At 32.7% G+C, this 22142-nt stretch overlaps 1 pseudogene; it reads left to right on the plus strand.

The window, feature by feature from the left end:
* Positions 1-20306, plus strand: part of LOC129310727 (non-specific lipid transfer protein GPI-anchored 7-like) — a 33862-nt pseudogene extending 13556 nt beyond the window's left edge.
* Positions 20307-22142: the final 1836 nt, after the last annotated feature.

Here is a 22142-nt window from a genome sequence, read left to right on the forward strand (position 1 = left end):
TACGAGGTGTACACGAATGCGTCTTGAGAGGTCTTGGTTGTGTGTTGATGCAAGATAGTCAGGTTGTAACGTATGCTTCACGACAATTAAGACCACATGAAGAGAACTATCTTGCACATGATTTAGAGCTTGTAATAGTAGTGTTTGCTTTAAAGATCTGGTGACGTTATTTGTATGGTGCAGTGTTCACTGTGTTTAGCGACTATAAGAGTTTGTAACACCTGGTGGATTAGAAGGAGCTGAATATGAGGTAGAGAAGATGGATAGAGCTTTTTAAGGATTACAATTTTAAATTTAAATACCACTCGGATAAAGCTAATGTGGTTGTTGATGCATTGAGTCGAAAGAGTTTACATATGGCAAGTCTTATGGTTAAAGAGCACAAATTCATAGAGTCATTTGTTGAGTTGCAGTAGGATGCACCATTGAAGGCATTAATTGGTGCCTATTCCACAGAGGTCAGTAATGATTTTTGGAAAGAATTGAGGATGGCACAACTAGAAGATGAGAGTCTCTTGAGAATTAAAGAGGAAATTGAAGCGAATCAAGCTGTAGAATTTGGTTTAAATGATGATGGTTTTATGGTTTGCCAGGATAGGATTTGTGTGTTTGATGATGTTGATATGAGAAAAGTCATTTTGAATGAGGCTCATTGTAGTAAGTACATAATCTATCTAGGAGCTACAAAGATATACTAGGATGTGAGGCAGTATTAGTGGTGACCTAGTATGAAGAAAGATGTTACAAAATTTGTGACGCGGTATTTAACTTGTCAGAAGGTTAAAATAGAGCACCAGAGACCAGCAGGAATGTTGTAACCATTAGATATCCTAAAGTGGAAATGGGACAATATTTTCATGGATTTCGTAATTACATTGCCAAGGACTTAGTCAGGACATAATGCCATTTGGGTTATAGTCGACAGACTCACAAAGTTAGCTCATTTTCTGGCAATTGAATTGGGAGTGCTCATGGGAGGTGCCCACTATGCATTAGAGGAACGTGTAATTTGCTTCCGCTGTGTATTTCTCTGGTTGTATTGTGATTTGAATGGTTTTGTAAAATGAGTCTTAGGCCTAAGCTTTTCAAATAAATCTTTTAATTTGTGAATGATGTGAGTGATGTGGTAATTGTAGTCTTTCCCTATATCTGGAGGATATAGAAGGTTACAAGTAGTGATGTGACTACTATTGTATATAATGAATGTATAATAGTGTTAATAAATGTTTGGGTTGCCAACTAGGATGCATAAGTGTATGTAAGTATATATATGCGAAATTATTGTTTGAGAACTTTCTTGTGTAATTGATTGTGCATCTTGCCGAGTGTATCATAATGGTGAATATATAGGTAAGCCTAAATGCTATCCAAGCGTAAACCTAAATGCTATCCAAGCAAGTTTATATTATATTGTATAACTTGTTCTATTGAAAATTATGTGAAATGTGTGGATGAATTGTGAATGTGTGTTGATCTTGACTATATGGTGAGGCCTGGCCCCATTTGTATAAGTCAAGTATATTTATGATTCTTGACTATATAGTGAGTATTTAGCCCCATATGTGAAAGTCAGAGGTGTGAAAGTGGAATAAGTATGGATGTGTGTATATGAATGCATGTGATACATCATGTAAGACTATAAGTGTATAATATGGCTTGAAGAGGTTAAATTGTGTATATAATATGATATGATGTGTCAATCAAGTGTATGTGGTCCTTTTGGATTTGGTTTAAGGCCCAAAATGATCTAATGGTGTAAGGAATGGGAATTGAATACTTAGGGTGCTAGTTTTGAAAGAAAAGTAGTTTTTTACACCCAGATGTCCAATTTGAGATTGGACTATTAGATTGTATCTAAACTCATCTCATTAGATAATTGGGTTATATTTGTGTGGGAATTTTAATTATTCCAATCGGATGTCAGGTGTAAAAATGGCGAACGGTAAAAATTTGTATTAGAAATCTCACTACTACAAAAAAAAAGGAAATATTGAACGATTATTTTTGCCCAACTGTCCAATATGGGACCATCATATATTGATAAAATAAATATTGGATAGTTATTAAAATCAGCCAATATTATATAATATTAAATGGTTCAAAGACCCGTCCAATATAGTGTAGAATAGGTGGCACAGGCAAAGAATATATTGGACAGTTATTTTTAAGAATCATCCAATATATGGACATATTGGACAGTTCTGGTCATAACCATCTAATATACTAATATATACTGGACAGTTCTGATCATAACCATCCAATACATTATTATTATATTGGACAGTTATAGTAAATAACCATATAATATATTGCAATTTTTTAAATATGCGAGCTGTATTTCTTGTAGACCCATACAACAGTATAATGTAAATACAGATTAGTCTAATTCAATCTAGTCCAATCCATAATTATACTAAACTAAATTGAATTATAGTAAACTAACAATTTTATTAAAATAAAAAAATTTGTTACCTATACAATTGCTCAATATAGTATTAAGTAAAACAAAGTTGTTTGCTAGACTAAATAAAAATTATTCTAAATTATAAAAACTAAAATAAAAATATAATTTACTTATTTTTGGCCCACAACTGGAAAATGTACTCACACCATTCCTCAATTTACTTATTCTTCACAATATGAATTGGGATAATACTGCAATAATGTAATATGACAATAAAGTTAATTATTTCAACAAATTAAAATTCATAATCACGTAATTTAATGTAAATAACACACATACCATAGGGGGGATGAGTGATGATGTCTTTAAGAAATCTCATGACACAATATCCATAATCCTTGCTATATGCTATTTGTCATGGGCACTGCATAGAAAAACCAAAAAAAAAGTTATTGAATTAATTAGAAAACTAAAATTGATTGTTAAAATTAGTAGTGAGAAGTACCTTTTTTATCTTCCAATTAGGGTAGGCTAGATCATATGACTTGTCCCTTAATAGTATAGGCAAGTTCTTTTTGGTGCAATAAGCACCACAACCTTAATAAGAAAGAAAATAAGGTAAAATTAGAAATTCAAAATGAAAAAATATAGAAATATTAATCAAAATATAAACTTACAAATTAAATAATTCCATCATATTTGGTCTATTATCTGGCTACCCACTAGTAAAATCTTAGTAGTAAAACTTTACAGTTTTAACAGCAGTTGGCATAATGCCGATCATCATCCAGTGGATCCTAAAATAATTTAAAAACACATGTTATGAAACTTAAAATGACAAGATAAATTAAATAAATTAGGATATCACTGAATTTACCCTTGTACATAAGGTACTAGAAACCACGTCCTTGCAGTAGGTTTTTTGCCTTGAAGTACTTTGCTAATGTTTTTGCTTGGCTATGCTGCACCTCGGTAGTAATGTTGTGATGAGCAAAGACATCATGAGGATAGACAAAGATAAATTTTGATGCAAGATCACCAGGGACAATAAAATTTTTATATAGGTAACTAAATGAAAGAAAGAAATAAATTATTATATTATATTAAGTTTAAAATATCATAAAAAGTCATATAAACAATATGTACCTCATATAAAAATGAACCATGTTTTGGCTGATCGAAATGTGCTTGAGGACTTTGTTGACCATTTCAACCCTAATCACATCATGTTGTTCTCTATCATACATACTCTGGGCAAAGCTAATAAGAAATTTAGAATTAGCAAACAACTTTGTGTATGCCTTTAGTACGCTTTGATAGGTTTTTGGCAGTTGGTTTAGCATGACTATATCAACCTTGAATAATTGGCCTGATTGTCTAGTAATGCCCTTTCCCTTGTATTGCACCCTTGTATTGCACACCAATTATATAGTTAAAGACCAATTATGTAACATATACGTAAAAAGGTAACTAGCATACCTATGGATTTTGTGCTTAATCTTTTACACAGAAGCAAACCTTGGGCCATGCAATAAAGTTGCCACTTGCTTCTCCAACAGTAAACGCATCTAAGGTGGGAAAAGGCAATGGGTAATTGGAATCAATGGGTTCAAGAATCAAGTCTTGCAAATAGTCTGCAGGCATTGGCACATTATGTATGGTATTTTTCCTAGGGATATTAAACATATGGCCTCTTGGCGCTTTATGTCTACTAGGGCTATTTGCCATGAAATAGCAATCGTGCTCACCCTAAATAAAAATAAGTATAAGTTATAAAATGATGGTGAACCAAAGTTAGGGAATAAAAATAATATATACCTCAGGAATTGGACTAGATGGCTGGGCCACAGTACAACTATCTATCTCGTTGGGACTTATGTGCTCAAAGGGCGACTTTCTAAAATCATTAGCCTCAAGCAGTGCCTTAATTACTTTTTTGTTGTGCTTATACTTGTTGCTTTAGCATTAAACTTAGTTGAAGAAGGCATATCTTTTGGAGTCTTTTTTACCCACTATTTGTTTCCTTGAGACCCCCATGCCAACACCCCTAAGATGACTGAGTGATCACAATTTTTCAATGCCTTTTCTAATACATCTTAATCTTGGGGAAGCTCGCCTTTAGAAACTTCTTCTAAGATGACACTCTATTTATCATAATTTAAAAAACACTAAGTTATTAAGATAGTAATTATTAACATGTTATGCAAAGTTGAAAATGAAAGTATTTACAACTTTTTTAGCAAGTTCTTGAACATGTTTACCCACATAGTTGTCATCTTTATTAGTCTAACCTAATATAAAGAGTCTGGCCCATAATATAGAGCTCTCTGGTGTGCCTTCTTTATCGATCTATGCATTAAAATACATTAGTAACATCACATATTGCATATCAATTAATAAATTCAAAACATACCACTAATTGCTTGATCCTTGAATACCCTAAGCATCCTTTTCAGAAGGGAATAAGATTTTTTGCCCTTAACTCTTTATTTTTTTGGCTCAGTTCCTAAAAAAATAAAAAGTACTATGATTTTAGTGATCAATTCATATAAAATTATTACACAAAATATCGTGATCCTTACCAAGAATGAGTTGTTAAGATACCTAGCAATAAACGCATCCCAATGTTTGATAATGAGTTTTATCAACTTAGGGATTGCAGGACTAATATGGCCACTGACATGAGTTATGTATTTTGATCCTACAAAATATTGGAGGGCTTGATGTGCCTTACATGCTACTTCCATGACAAAATGCCTTTGACTGGCATCAATCTCAAATGCCGACTGCTTAATCAACAGATTTAAGATATAAGTTAGAAAATTGACATGATAATATAATAAATCAATTAATATTATAAATACATATATATTACCTCAACAATGTGTGAGCTGCTAGATAAAAAAATGTATGACTTCTATTCTCCTCCGGTGCCAAGTCTTCCCTTATACCCATTGAAATCATGTCTAGCCTTGCTTTATGCCATCTTCGCTCTTTCCTAAAATTTATAGTAACGTACCAATAATACTTTCACACACGTTTTTTTCAATGTGCATTATATCAAGAAAATGCCACACATCCAAGGTCATCCAATACAGCAAATCAAAGAAAATAGATCTTTTCTTTCACCTACTTATACTATTGTGCCTCCTAAAAGGTTTTCCAAATTTAATATCCAAATCCTTAACCTTTTTAAACAATTGATCATTGGATAAAGATGGAGGTGGCTTATCTTCTTCTAGATTACCATCAAAAAATTTTCTTAGTCTTCAATAATAATGCTGTTGAGACAACCATCTACAATGTCCTATGTAGACATTTTTTATACCATGTTCTAATCTCACTAACTGTATGCTATCTTCATAAATAGGGCATTCAAGTTTCCCTTTAATTCTATACCCAGCCAAATTATTGTATGTCGGAAAGTCATTGATTGTGCCAAACAATATGGCTTTCAAATTAAATGTTTCCTTCCTATACGCATCATACACTTCAACCTTTGTCTCCCGTAATAGCCTCAAATCTTTAATTAGAAAAGCCAAGTATATCTCTATAGCATTTCCTGGTTGTTTTGGCCCAGAAATTAATATGGATATCATCAAATACTTGCGCTTTATGTATAGCTATGGAGGTAGATTATAAATGATTAACATTACTGGCCATGTACTATAGGTATTGCTTTGCATGGTATGTGGATTCATTCCATCGATAGTTAGTGTGATGCATAAGTTTCTAGAATCTTTTACAAAGTCTAGGTACTCTCGATCAACCTTTTCCCATTACATAGAGTCAGTAGGATGCCTTAGCATACCATCTCTAATCCTCTCATTTGCATGCCATGTCAAATTTTTTGAATCTACTACATTGCTATACAAGCATTTAAACCTAGGCATAATGGGAAAGTACCATATCACCTTCTTCATACTCTTTCTATTATTCTTATAACATGAAGCATTACATTTAGGATACTCAGTTAATGATGCATATTCATTTCAAAACAAAGCACAATCATTAGGGCAAGCATATATCTTCTCATAACTCATGCCCACAGATTGCAACACTTATTTTGCATCGTATGTTCGGGTTGGAAGCTTGTTACCCTTCAATAACATTTCATGAATAAGTGAAACAAATTCTATGAAGATCGTATCAGTCAACCTGCCTCTTGCTTTCAAGTTGAACAATCTCAGCATAGCGGTTAATTTTGAGATTTCGTGCAATTAGTGTATAAAGGTGTCCTTGCATCATTTCTCAATCTCTCAAGTATTTCTAGACAATCTTGGAGTTCCTCTTCAACAGCATTAGTCATCTTTTCAACACGATCATCCTCATCTATACTTGTTTCTAAATCATATGACATGTACGTATTGCTATACCCACGGCTTCTATCAGTTGTATCGCTCGACTCACCATGCTTATACCAACATGTATAAGTATGATCAATTTCAAAACACACTAAATGATCTTTTAACTCGCTTGTATTAACCCACTTCAAGAGGTCACATTTTACACATGGGGACACAATGCTATTATGATCTGCCTTATGCTTTAGTGCGAATCTAATGAACTTCTTTACCCTATCGACATATTCTTTTGTGACTCTATTCGAAGACATCCATTTCTTGTTCATAATCTTTCTCAATCTAACAAGAATTGTTTGAGAGAAATGATATTAGTGACTCAATCATATTGAAAGAGTTAGCTTAATGAATATATTAATTACTAACTCAGTCAATCATGAGCCACATGCTTTCACACACACACGCACACACACATCATCCCTCTCTAAGATAATTAAATTTAAGATAATACTTACAATTATATTAAATTAATTGTAAGTATTTTATCTTAAGTGAAAACTTGCCAACAAGTGAATTTTTTTATTTATAAATTATAAATAATTTATAACATTTATTTTTATAATTTCTTTAGGCATTGTATTTGATTATATATATATATATATAATCCAAACAACATTAGGGCCCATATGTTAAACATTAAAGAAATTAGAAATTAGGAAAGTGATTTATTTTGTAAACATTTTAAAAAAATTAGAAATTATTTTATGTTGGTTACAATCATAAAAAATATTTTTTTACTTATAATAATAAATAATATATATATATATATATATATTTCAATATTAACATTAATATATAGGCCCAACTGTTATAAAAATTATATATCATTGATTTATAAAAACTGATTTCATTGAAATTTTCTATCCTATTCAAAACAAATAAAAAAAATTTCTTGTATAAAAAAATTGCCTTTTAATTTTTTTAAAAATTAAATAAAAGGGCCTTTAAAATGCCAAACTATTAATTTTAAACAAAAAATCAGCAGTATAATGGCATAAAAATAAAATTTTCTTAGGTATTTTGCCCTCATTCTAATCACATTATTATCATTATCACCAAAAACAACAATATCGCATGTTATTTAAAACTACAAGTTACACATAAGTAACAATTTTGAGTAAGCTAACAGTACTCATATACAATTCTAATAACCATGAAACTTCTTATACTATTCAATCATCAATCAAAGAATCAAATGATAACATTTTTTCACTCAAACTAGTTAAATATTGTTCAAACAAAAAACACATAAAAAATAGACAATAAATTTAGATAAAAATAAAACTAAATATAACTCTCTTTTAACCATATATTATTAGTCTATCATGTATTTTCAAGTGACCCATAACTTAAATTTTATGTGGGTTCTTGCCAAAGGTTATTTTTTTTCTATGAAGCATTTCATTGAACAACTTGCGTGCGACACCAATAACACTCAAAATCAATATAATTTAATCTAACAAAGTAAAAGCTTAATCAATAATTAGTAATCCATACAACAATCAAATACAAAACCAAGAAAAATTATTTCAGAGAGCAAGAGATTCAGAAGAAATGAGAAGAGAAAATGCAAGTACTTACGGAATGGGGGCCGTGAGGAGAGACAAGAGTTGTAGGAGATGAGTCTTCAGTGGCAGAGCAAGAAAAAAGAGGTGTGGGAGAGCAAGAGAGAGCTTGTAAGAGATCAATGGCTGAAATGTGAGGAGAGGAGACTAGAGGAGAGACACTGAAATCAGATTTAGAACTGGAGGGAGAGAGGACGCCGAAAATGAAAATGAACTTGGGAGTTGATATAAAAGCACATATTGGACAATCAAAATATTAACCGTCCAATATTATTCTGCTTTATTGGAAGGTTATTCATGATAACCGTCTAATAAATTCTAAATTTTTAATGCAAAATTGAAAAATTCAAACATATATTGGACGGTTCTAAAAATAACTATCCAATATATCTTTTATATTAGATGGTTATTTATTAAACTATTCAATATTATAATTTATTGGACGATTATAATTATAATTGTCCGATAAGGCCTGTCATATATACCCTTTTTTGTAGTAGTGTTTGCCATGACAGCTAAATCTGATACATGCATCACAGCACATGGTGTGTAAATCATGGCGCATGACATAAAACTATGGCATGCTGCTCTGTACCACATGCCACAGCGCATGTGGTTTGAGCTATAGTGCATAGCCCATTTTTGAGAAGAATATTTTTGTTTGTTTTTATTGAACATGAATTTAAGTCTACACTTCCATTGGCCCTTTTTATTAAACATATTTTCTTTAAAGTCAGGATTCTATATTTTAAAAACAAATTAATGGCCGTATCTTTGATATTGTATTGTAATGTGTGTGTATGGATTGGTAAAGTCTGGATGAAATAAGGGACTTTACAATAACAATACTCTTAGGTTTGCAAGTAAATCTTCTCAATTTTTACATTAGTTATTCAAATCTAACATGTGAATATACAATAAACTTTGATTGGTAAGATATAATTTGATCTTTTCACTATATTTTGGAAAATTTATGACACTTATTTATTAATAAATCCTTTATTTAGGACTTGGTTGTAATCCCAAAACCCTGCCCTTTGTGCTTTAGCCATCTAGAGAAAGCACAATCGCAATCAAATCAAATAACTTTATCTTAACTTAACTCTTAGCATATAATTCCTTCGATCTCTATTATAAGTCACCTTCAACTACCTCACTGAAATTTAAAAAGAGATAGTTTAGCTATTAGCTTTATTTGAAAAATGAAATAAACTTTTAATTTTATCCCTGTTTAAATGAAAAAAAATTAAAATTTGCATTACAATTATATCTCATAGTTAATGAATTTAAAGAGGGATAATATTGAAAAAACATAGTTAATACACATAGTATGCATTATATTAATGAATGACCTTTAGCTTAATACGTGCTTTTCATCAATATCTCCTAGACACTATATGTGATTCCATACATCTATAGAACTAACTTATTATTACTTTTTGAATTAAGTAACAACTATAAATAGATCAAACTGAAAAATAAATACTATTACAGATAAAAGATAAAGATGAAATAAAATTCCACCATCCTCTCCAAGGTTCAGGTAAAATTCTATCTAAGGGTACTAGAAGAAATTGAGAAGAGATTGAATATCACCCTATAAAATATTTACTATAGGATCTTTGGGTGCTTTGTTGATAATGTTCTAAATAAATAAATTAAGAAAAGACTAATACATAGCAGACAAAAGAAATTAATACAAACAAATTATGCAACCGATATGCAAGTCATATTCATTAAATCTTATCACCATTTATAAACTTGATTTCTTATAAAAATTATATAATGACTAATTCATTGCTACCCAATTATGTCCTAATAAGGTGATATGTTCATCAGGGTATCATATGTGAGGATCACAATGAATCATGAATATTTCAATAAGATGTAATATATATTGTTTGGAAAATCAATTATATGGTTTACAAGTTCGCTCATGTCAACATGATTGCTCACACCTTGAATCAATTAACTTTCAATCTACTCATAAAGAGCTTGGTTGGATAACAGTAGTGTGGGAATAACAACCAAAGTTGTTCTCTTGTTTAGTATAATACCAAACTTATCAAAGATATCCAACTTTTGACCTTGAGGCACTCTCCAATAAACTGAATGCATTAATGTTACAATAGAATACAACAAATTCTTCTCAACCAAGGCTATTCCTGCACATATTCTTTGTCCAGACCTAAATGGTAAATACTTAAAGTCATTACCTCTAAAATCCAACTATGAATCTAAGAACCTAGAAGGATTAAAGTGTAAAGGATATTAGAGATAATTATTATATTCAGTTATATTGTTGTAACATTTGTCATTTAGTTAGATGTATTATTGAGAGATGTGTAACATCCTGAATTTCTAATCCTACATTAATGACCGATTAGGGATGAATTAGTGATTTAATGTGGGATTAGGGTTCTGAGTGGTGAAATGTTATATTGACTCATTCGGATGTTATATGAATAGATATGAGTAGAAAAGCAGAGTTTCAAAGTAAAGCATGTGAGCATAGTGAGGATTTTCCTTACTGTGCCACACGCCGCGGAGGGTGATAGATGCACCGCGGTGCATGGAGCAGAAATCATATTAATAGGATGTGTCTAGCTCATGGAAAACATAAGAGAGAATATGAGAGAAGAGATTAGATATGGAGAAGTGCAAGGGATCTATTAGGGCAAGCTAAATCAGGAGCAAGGACAGTGTCTTTGACTCGTTACTTGTTGGGTAAGTTACATACTGTCTCAACCTCCAAATCTACCCTAGTTTTTCTTAGTTTAACTAATAAGAAAGTGAATTTAGGAGTTTTAAGGAGTTAATTTCTCACCCAACAGTAATAAAAAGGTTTCTTAGAGTTAAACTAGTGCTTTGTAACTGGTTTAAGTCGAAATGATAAAGTTTTAAAGTTGTAGGTAAGAATTGCCCTAATTTAGAGAGAGAGTAATGAAAGAAAATTGTTAGAAAATGTTACAGCTTGGAACGAGGGGAAATAAGTGGTAATGTGCATTATTGAGTGTGAAATGTAGATCTGATAGCGATTAAGTTTTAAATGCGATAATTGGCACTTTTGGTCAATAGAGGAATTGACTCTGAATGCAAATTCTGTGTAGATTATAGCATGTAACGCATAAATTATGAGAGAGGAGCTTGAATAGGGTTAAAGTTACACAGGTAACCCTTTTTATCGAATAGAAAGGTTGAGGTAACCATATAGTTTATTATGTTTATTAACTATTGTAACTGTGTAGAAGTGAATATCAAATGATAAATTGTGAATTTATAGGTTTTATGTTTGATTGTTATTGAAATGGTTTTTAGCATGAACATTACATTGTGAAATAAATTTGAAAAGTTATTGATTTTAATGGATATATACATATATGATATGGAAGTAAATATGTTGAAGAAATGTGTGTAAGTAGTGAAAATTATGAAAGAGCATGATCATAAAGGGTGGGAGTTCACCCAGGATATGTAGGGATATGGGTGTGTGGAGATATATGAGTGAAAAATTCATGTGGTCGGGCTGACACCATGGGACATTTAGTACAGCATCACATGGGCTGTTACTATGGATAATCCGATACAGCATATTGTGGGGCTGTTATCATGGGACATCTAGGCAGTCTGAAAACTCCCTAGTACCCATTAGGGTATGGTTAGGAGTCAACGACACCTCTATCACAAGTGTGTGAAGAGGGAAACCATAGTCCATAAGTGGGTTAGATTACCTTTAGTCGTGTATTTCTACCACTGAAAGTGAGCTCAGGTCAACAAGTGGTTGATCCAGAAGAGCCTATGGTTTTATGTCGGGAAGCTTTGGAGGATCGGTGGATAGTTGATTATGCTAAGGTGTAAAAGTATTTGAAACATGATTTATATGCGAAAGTGATAATTTAATTATGATATACTACATATATATGCTATATGATGTTTTTAGTTACTTTGGCATGGTTATTTGTGTAATAGACATTTAATGAGCTATATTTGGTTACTAAGATTTTTTTCTCACCTGTGGTTATTTACATTTTTCAGGTTTTAGCACTAGTAGGTCAAAGGGAAAGGATGTAGGCTGAGTTGACATCTCTTACCTGAAACTTTCTAAGATATGGTGTAATAATTTGTAAATTATTAGCCAAAAGTATGCATAACTTGCCTTAGGACTTGAGCATGTGCATATTGTGGTAAATGCTGTGTTTTGTGATTTTGAGCTCTCTAGCTCTAATACATGTGTGAAAGATGAAATAACCGGATGAGCTACTAGATTGATGTATTTATGTGTGATTATGAGATGGGTGGAGATTATATGTAGTGATTTGGCCATATATGAGATTAAAGAAATGAAAATGTGAATTTAGGCCAAAGGGTGAAATGGGTGATTTATAGGCCAAATTTGTATATATGGGTTATATTGTGCATGAATATGGTCAATTAGGTGTATTATGTCCATTTAGATGTGGTCAAGGCCCGAAAAGTGGCTAATGACATTCAGTTTCGAATTGAGACACTTAAGTGATAAAAATTTGACAGAAAGTGGTTAAAGTGCACTTTAGTGTTCAATTTTTGATAGAAATATCGGATTAGGATCAAACTAGTTTTATTAGTTAGATTTTGAAACAAGCTTTGTGCGGGCACTTGAACCATCCCAATTGGACTTCATATGTGGAAATGGCACGCATCTGAATTTCATATCAGAAACTGTAATTTGACAACAACTTCAGGTGTGTGCACCAAGGCACATGTACTCATATGCCGGGGCACACGACACAGAGTGAGTGACTATGGCCTTTGTACCATATGCTATGGTGCATATGGCACGAGCTCAATGTACGGTGCCAATTTTTACTTTATTTTTTCAGTAATGCACATGTTTTCTAGATCCTTGATGCACATAGATTTATTGCTTTTGCTGTGTGTAATAAGATTTATACTGGAGTGAATTATAAAATGATTTTTAAAAATCTTTCATTTATGATCCAAGGCTTTCAATGTTTTCAAAGTAATTGATTTTGATTTGTTTAGTAAGATTATAGTGGAGAGTATGGTAATGTCAATGAGGGCATTATAAGATGTCATCACTATCTTATTGACATTGGTTTTGTCTTACTTTCTTATGCTAATTTGCCTTTCTTACTACTGCTCATGTCACTAATTTGCTTCTTTCTTTTGCTATTAATGGTTATGTCCCTTACACTAAGCTTTTCAATAAAATACTTGATTACTCCTTTCTTCATGTCTTTAGTTGCACTTGTTTTCCTCTTCTACGACCTTATCATTTCATAAGCTATCTTTTTATTTTGAATAGTATATCTTCTTATGGTATAGTATGTCTCACCATGGTTATACATGTCTTTCATAAAATAGGAGACTTTACATTTCACATGATGTTCAATTTATTGAAACTTTTTTCCCTTTTTGCTCCACTATTCCATCCTCTCTTTCTTCTCAATCACTTGTGGCACCTCCTGCTTCCAGTCATAGCCCCCTTATTTCTATTTCACCTTCTCTAAATCTTATTTTACCTATACCCACTTCCTCACTGTCACCTCTTCCTAGCATTTATCTCCACCATCTTTTACATTGACCACCCTTCATTCCTCTCCCTCTTTTACATCCTTAACTATCTCCCCTTCTTTACCACCTACTAATACTTATCAAATGATTACTCAAGCCAAAGATGGCATTTTTGAACCTAAAGCCTATTCCAATTTTAGTTCTTCTTCTCTACTAATGGCCAACTCCAAACTAAAATCCAAAATAAATATAAAATCAAATCTTCATCTCATTCTTCTAGTAATATCCTCAATTTTAAATTTAGATTAATTAAGTTTAAATAGATTAGTAAAGTGTATCTATAAGGTGTGTGGCTAGAGAGGCCTAATGGGCATGTTTGGTCTCAATTTCAATTTTAAATGTGAGTTTGAAGGAGAATCAGGTCACCCGAGAGTAGAAGAGGAAGAAATTTTAAAGGGAGTAATTCTGTGCCATATGCTGCGGCGTGGGGTTGGTCTCCCATAGTGCATGCATGACAACACGCCAGGAAGAGGCTCTTTATACCATGCGTAGCGGTGTATTGCGTGTCTGTGCATGGTCAGAATTTTGCAGTATTAAGTTGTGAATTTGAAGTGAAACAAAAGAGAAAAAAAAAAGAGAACGAGAGGGTAGTGAAAAAGCTCAGCTAGGGCTTGAAGAAATTGATTGTTGGGAGTAATTTGGAGCTCAAAAACACCAAAGGTAAGCTTCCTTGCTTAAATCTTCCTCTCTTCTTCCATTTTCTTGCTGGTAGAGGTTAAGGTTTGATTTTTAATAGTGATTTTCGATCCTTAGAAGTTATGGGCCCAAACCCATTGACTTAAATAGAGTTAATGGGGGTAGATTGAGCTAAGTAAACTTGATATTTATGATTTTATGATGATTGGTAGTTGGAGGATATTAAATGTCTGAATTTTCCATAAATTTAGTGGTTGGGAATAATATGGCTTCATTAATGCCCATTTAAGAGCTCAATGTTATTAATGAGAGTTAAAGGAAGCTAAGAAGCCTTATGAGTACTTCTATATGAGCTTAGAATAAATCTTAAGTATTAAGAAATGATGAAATGTTAGTGGAAAATAGCTCAAAATGGATATTGATGTTTTGCATGGTAAATGTTTGTAGTATAACTACCATTGGCACCATTCAAGCTTCTTAAAAGCTTTGGAAGTGAATAGTTGAGGGGTGAAACCTTTGACCTCTTAAAAGTTTAAGGTAACCAAGGGAATTCTATCTCATGCTTGTGTGTGTCTATTAGTTTATTGATTGATGAATTATTATTGAAATGTATAAACTAGAAGAGAATGCAAGTGTGGCTTAAATTGTGAAGAAATCTACTAGATCAAATTATGAGTTTTATGCCTTATGATGCAAAATTTTCCTTGAAAATAATAGTGGTGGATTTTCATATTAATGTCTATTGGGAGTACAATGATTGTTACAAATTGAGAAGAAAAGTGAATCTTTATTTTAGGAGGATTTAATGATGTTTGAAAATAGGGAAGTTCAATGATTTTGAAAGTGTGAGGTACAATGATTGTGATTTGGGAGTTCAATGACTTGTTTAGTTTTGAAGTTTCATGAAATGTGTTTGAGAAGTCCAATGATTGTGTAATGATAAAGTTTAATGAAAAATGATAAAGTGAAGTTCTATGAATTGTATATGTGTGATTTATGGCATGAATGTCCATTTCATGATCTTGAAAGGCAGGAGTTTGCCTAGGAAGCAGAGTAGATGATAAATCCATGTGGTAAGGCCTTATCTATGTGATGGATTGTTTAGATTAATTCTATCCACACTGTCCTACTTATTCAAAGAGGGACTATCTCACTGGTTCAATGAGGAACTCAAACCAAGCTAGCTATCCACCGATTCAATGAGGAAGCTAGTCTATGGTGTATGACACCCTATGGTGTGAGAAACGAGAGAAACTGTGATCTATGAATGAGTTGGGTATGCTTTAGCTGGGTAATTCCCTCACAAGTGTCTAGGCTAGGGAAGTCAAGGAATATAGACTATCCCCTTGAGTTATAGCCCATGGTTTCATGTCAGAGGAATAAAGAGGATATAAAGAAAGTGTGATCATGCATATAGTAAGTAAAGGCATTTGTTGTCTATATTGAGTCCATAATGATGACACTATGAGTAGAGCATCAATTTTCACTATTATGCTTGTCAATGATTTGCTTGATCAACTTTATCTCTATGAAAAGTACTAAAGCATTATTTTCCAAATAGTTGCTATTATGTGAGCTGAACTGTGAATATTAGTTTTAAATGTTTCTTATGGGTTATAGTATTAATATTAATTGCCACTTGCATTTAAATTAGATGTCATGCATTAGTATAGGCTAGTCGGACCTTGGTTCCTAAGTAGTTATACTCACCCTATTATTTTCAATCTTTCAGGGAATAGCTCAAGAAGTATGGACAGAGGAAAACACCCTAAGGCTTAGGATCGCAATTCATTTGTAATAGGCCTTCTTTTTTGGGTAACTTATGTGTATGACAATTTCGATTGCTAACTAGGATTTTCCTTTTTTTTACTTACATGCATTAAGTGAAGTGTAAATTGTAATGGTATTTTGGGCCCTGAGGAGAGAGTTGATTATTATGTGTTATGATGATAGGGCCAAAATATTGATGCAAGTAAGGGTGGTGAATATTATGTGATGATCTGGGAAATCTTGAAGAAAATTTATGGTAAACTCCTCTTTCCTATGTTTTTGAGTTTAAAGGGTTGAGTAGTAGAAATTTAATCTAGAAATATTTCTTGTGTCATGGTGCATTGCACAAGTTAGTTTTGATGATATGAATGTGGTCATATTGTTGTTAGTGGCTCATGGTCTTTAGTAAATGTTTTGGACATCTGAGTTTGTGAAAATTATTATAATAGTGTAAATTTTAAAAAGGGTGTCCAATTTTCATTTTAAAAAGAATTTGAGCCTAAGATTGATGCCATTAGTTAAAGCCCGAAAAGAGCTTTCTGTAGACTCCTAGTTCATGTCATTCGAATATCGGACGAAGATTTGATGCATACTAAAAGTTGGCCCTGATGCCATTAAATTGATAGCAGAATTCATTGTTAAAATTTGTGCATTTGCACCACGACGCATGGCGTCATGAGCTGCGGCACACGCCTTAAAATTTTTTAAAATTTTTCCTATTTTAAATTCTTGCACCAATGTACTCACTTATGCGATAATCCCTTGCTTCCACGTATTTACGAACTTTGATTTAACTTTTTGCAAGACTTGTTTTGATTTCGGTTTTATAAACTTAGGGTCCCCATTTTGTTAACCAATGAGAATTTTGTATTTGATGATTACTATTGTCTCATTTTTCCTAATTACTTAGGATTTGGATTTTAATTATAACATTAAGGAAGAGGATATTACACTTCTATTCCTGATCCTCCTACAGACCCTTAAATTATACTGCAAGATCCTCATTAGTGTCAAACCATGTTTGGTGTATATCAAGCTTTCCAAAACAATAAAACTTGCATTCTTGTTCCTCCCCTTTCTCATAGACCTGTGATGGGATGTAAATAGGTACTTAGACATAAATACAATCCAGATAGGACTCTTAACAAACATAAAGCCATATTAATGGCGAAAGGCTTCCACTAGACTTACGGTTTTGATTTTATTAGGACCTTTTCTCATCTCATTAAACCTGCTACCATTCGTAGTGTGCTTACAGTTGCCTTGTCTCAATCTTGGTCTATTTCTCAAGTTGATGTTAATAATGCCTTCCTCAATGGCATGCTTGAAAAAAAGGTTTATATGTGTCAACCTCTTAGTTTTATCTCTATTGGTCATGCATCATTTGTTTGTAAATTTCAAAAAAGTCTATATGGGCATAAACAAACCCCTCAAGCTTGGTTTCAGTGTCTTGCTTTTGCCTCATAAAAATTTGGCTTTGTACTTAGCAAGTGTGATCCATCCTTGTGTTGGATTAGGGAGGCACATCATAAGATTAAAATTTAAATCCCAATTGTGATCATGGACCAATCAAATTCATTTAGGTTAAGGTGAATAGAAAAATACTTTTTACATGTCAAACTTTCAAGCTTCCTTTAAGTGTTTGGATCTCAAGAGTTGACAATGAGATTAGCTCCCTTTACCGGTATCCATATGAACAACTTACCAACATAAACAATATGCTAGCGCTCCCAATATCTAACATCCATACGTGTAGAAACCTTAGAAGATCTGATCTTCTAGTCTCAGTTAGATGCTCTTTCTTTTCTAGGGTGTTTTCTTGGCTCTTAACATTTTTGCTATCAAGAGACTTGAAAAATCTCATAAAGCACATCCCTTTTTTATAATATATATAGATTAGAGTTTTTATCTTCCTTTTAAATTTTTAAAATAATCACAATTATTTCAAAATCATATCTTAAGCCAATGAAAATAAAACTTAATTTATCTTATAAATTAAATTTATGATATCATATCTTATATGAATTTATCTTATAAATTTAAATTATAGAACTGATATGATATTATCTCATATCATGTTAGTTATTAAATTTAATCTATCATAAAAAACTAAATTTAAAATTAACACAATATAATATAATATAAAATAGACACACATATATATATATATATATAATATCAGATATATATTATTATATATATATATACACATATATACATTTCAAAAATACATACATACATACATATATATATATATATATATATATATTATATTTTATATTTTATATTTTATATTTTATATACATATATATGAAAATATTTATTAGATAAATATTTAAATACATACATACATATATGAAACTGATTTACCCTAGATAAAGCATTACATTCATTAAATCTTGACACATTTCTAATTTAATGAACTTAGACATTATAACTTGAGTTGGGCTGTTGTTGTGTGCGACCCTATAGGCCCATATGAAGTTGGCAGTAGGCCAATAACACTATTAGTCCATAAGTCACAAATAGCCTCTAGCCAAAATGGAGTTTTAGGACAAAAGTCAAAACTCAAGAGGTTGGGTTTTGCTCCTTAATGGTTTAAGTCTATTGATTTAATTATAATTTTGTTATTTGAGCCTAATAAGATTTAAATTAAGGTTTGGTTTTCATTATAAGGGCTAATGGTGAAAGTTGGTGACACTAAATGAAGGTTTTTAATTGATTAAAAATTATATGATATTTAGAATGATTTTTGACCACTCTTGATTGATTTGTGAATTTTGGGGACTTAGGGTCCATTTTGGGAAATAGCACCCGGGTGGTCAAATTTTGGTATGAAGGATTTTTCTATCATTTAATATTCTATCAAGTGTTTTTAGTTCTATTTGACATGTCCAAAATTGTTCTCACAGGTTTTTGACCATTAAGATGAGATATGGACAATTTTGAAAATAGTTTTTACAAAAAAACTACACTTTTGCATCCGGATGTTCAAATCTCAATTCGACTGTTGGATTTCTCTAAAATTTAGGTCACAAGTAAAACCTTTTATAAACTTCGTGTGGGCTTTAGAATCACATCAATCAGACACTGGACAGAGAAATGGCGTACTTTGGAATTTGGTTCGGAGGAGCTGTCATGACAACAATAGTGATGATGTTGCAACATGTACGAAATTCAATTCGTCTGTTGGATCTTTTCAAAATTTGGTATCCTAATATTAATCTTTAAAAGTGACTTGTGGGCTTTGGAATAGCTCCAATCGAAGGCCGGATGATGAAATGGTGCACTCCGAAAGTTAGTCCAGAGGTGCTGTCATGACAGCTTTTTTAGCTGTTATGACAGCAAAAATGACCAAACTTGTAACATGTCTAATTTTTAATCTGACCGTTGGATCTTTTTGAAATTTGGTGCACTTATAGTACCCTTTGAATGTGACGTGTGAGCTTTAAAATTACTTCAATCCGGAATTGGATGACAGAATGATGCCTCCTAGAAGTTGGCACGAGAGGGCTGTCATGACAGTATCTTTTTACCCTGCTTTCGCCTAGCTAGCTTCTGCGTGCTATAGGTAAAACCTATAACTTTTTTTTGAAAAAAGTTTTAAATGTTTATTTTGCAATCATGTATCTGTTTAGTGATTTAAATGATTTATTTCCTAAGTTAATTTTAGGATTAACTCCTTAACCACACTTAGTTTATTTGAATTGTATGATTTTTGAATAACACTTAGGGCACATCTATCGCAAGGTGACCTCACTATGCTCAAAATTGGGGCCTGACTGCCCTGATTTGCATGAGAGCTCAGACCAGAGGAACGTAATTCCTGGTCAAGTATATATAGTATCTCAAAAAGAGGCTAGGAAATTATCGAATCTGATCACTGGTATGGTTTCTATTTGTGGCCTTGATTTAGAAGCTTTGTTTGATTGTGGTGTGACGTATTCTTTTATTTCTTCTGAGTGCTTAGATAGAATGGGTATGCCTGTTGACTAGTTGCCCCATGATATAGAAGTTTCCTCTACTTCTCGTTTGGTCGGTCGATCTAGTGTGGTGTGTAGGACGAAGATGACTTTTAATGGGCGATCGACTTAGGTGAATGTGATAAAATTACCTATGCAAGGGATTGATTTAATCATCGATATGGATTGGTTGACAGCTTATGGTGTTGTCTTAGATTGTGTGGCTAAGATAGTGACTTTGGTAGAAGTACCAGAGATGATTGAGGAATACCCTGGTCATTCTTGTTTTCTTTCTTCTTTACAAGCTGAAAGGTTGATTGAATAGGGTTGTGAGGCTTACATGGTAGTGCTCGCTACCCAAGAATCTGAGTTAGGTAAACTAGATGAAATTGAGGTTTTTAAGGAGTTTTCCGGAGGTGTTTTCAAAGGATGTGTCAAGATTACCTCCAAAGCATGAGGTTAAATTCTTGATTGACCTGGTACCAGAGACACAGCCAATTTTAAAGGCTCCCTATAGAATGGCTCTTTCAGAGTTAGTTGAGTTGAAGAAGCAGCTTGAGGAGCTATTAGAGAAGGAATTTATTAGATTCAGTGTTCCTTCTTGGGGATCCCCTGTCTTATTTGTAAAGAAGAAAGATGATAGTTTGAGATTGTGTATCGATTACAGGCAGTTGAATAAGGTTACAGTGAAGAACAAGTACCCACTACCTCGCATCGATGATCTCTTGGATCAGTTGGTTGGTGCCATAATTTTCTCTAAGATTGATTTAAGTTTAGGATACCATTAGCTGAGGGTTAGTGAGAAGGATATGGCAAAGACAGCTTTCAAGACTCGATATAGCCATTATGAGTTTTTGGTTATGCCATTCGGGCTAACTAATGCGCCTGTAATTTTCATGAACTATATAAACCGCATCTTTTAGTCTTTCTTAGATCAGTTTGTGGTGGTTTTTTATTGATGATATATTGATCTACTCTAAAGATTAGGAGCAGCATGCTAGACAATTAAAGGCTGTCCTAAGGTTTCTGTGAGATCATAAGCTATATGCGAAGCTCAGTAAGTGTGAGTTTTAGATGAGAGAGGTTAGATTCTTAGGACATATCGTGTTGGCAAATGGTATTGTGGTTAATTCGTATAAGGTTGAAGCGGTATTGTAATAGGAGAGACAAAAATTGATTACAGAGATTTGTAGTTTCTTAGGGTTAGCAGGTAACTACCGAGATTTTATCAAAGGTTTTTCTCAGATTTCTATGCCTTTGACTAGGCTCACAAGGAAGGATAGGCCATTTATTTAGGATGATAGGTATGAGATAGCTTTTCTTGAGTTGAAAGAAAGGTTAATGACAACTTTGGTATTGGTGATTCTGGATCCTCAAAAGCCTTATGACATGTATACTAATGCCTCTTATAAAGGTCTTGGTTGTATTCTAATGCAAGATAAGAGGACAGTGGTATATGCATCTTGACAACTTAGGCCATATGAGGAGAATTATCCAACGCATGATCTCGAGGTAGCTGCGGTGGTCTTTGCATTGAAGATTTAGCGTCATTATCTTTATGGAACAGAGTTTAGGGTCTTGAGCGATCATAAAAGTCTCAAGTACCTGATGGATCAAAAAGAGCTGAACATGAGATAGAGATGTTGGATAGAGTTTCTTAAAGATTATAATTTTGAATTTAAGTATCATTCAAGGAAAGCAAATATGGTAGCAGATGCTCTTAATCGCAAGACTTTACGTGTAGCCTATTTAATGATTCGGGAGCATAGATTGATGGAGTCTTTGGTTGAGACTTCTCTGGGTATAACTGAGTTCTTCTTGAATGGTTTTAAGACTACAGTTATTTTCAATGAATTTGGGAAAGAGATAC

This window comes from Prosopis cineraria, unplaced genomic scaffold, assembly GCF_029017545.1.
Source record: "Prosopis cineraria cultivar Desert tree isolate PC_DT_omini unplaced genomic scaffold, ASM2901754v1 PC5, whole genome shotgun sequence".
Taxonomy (NCBI): domain Eukaryota; kingdom Viridiplantae; phylum Streptophyta; class Magnoliopsida; order Fabales; family Fabaceae; genus Prosopis; species Prosopis cineraria.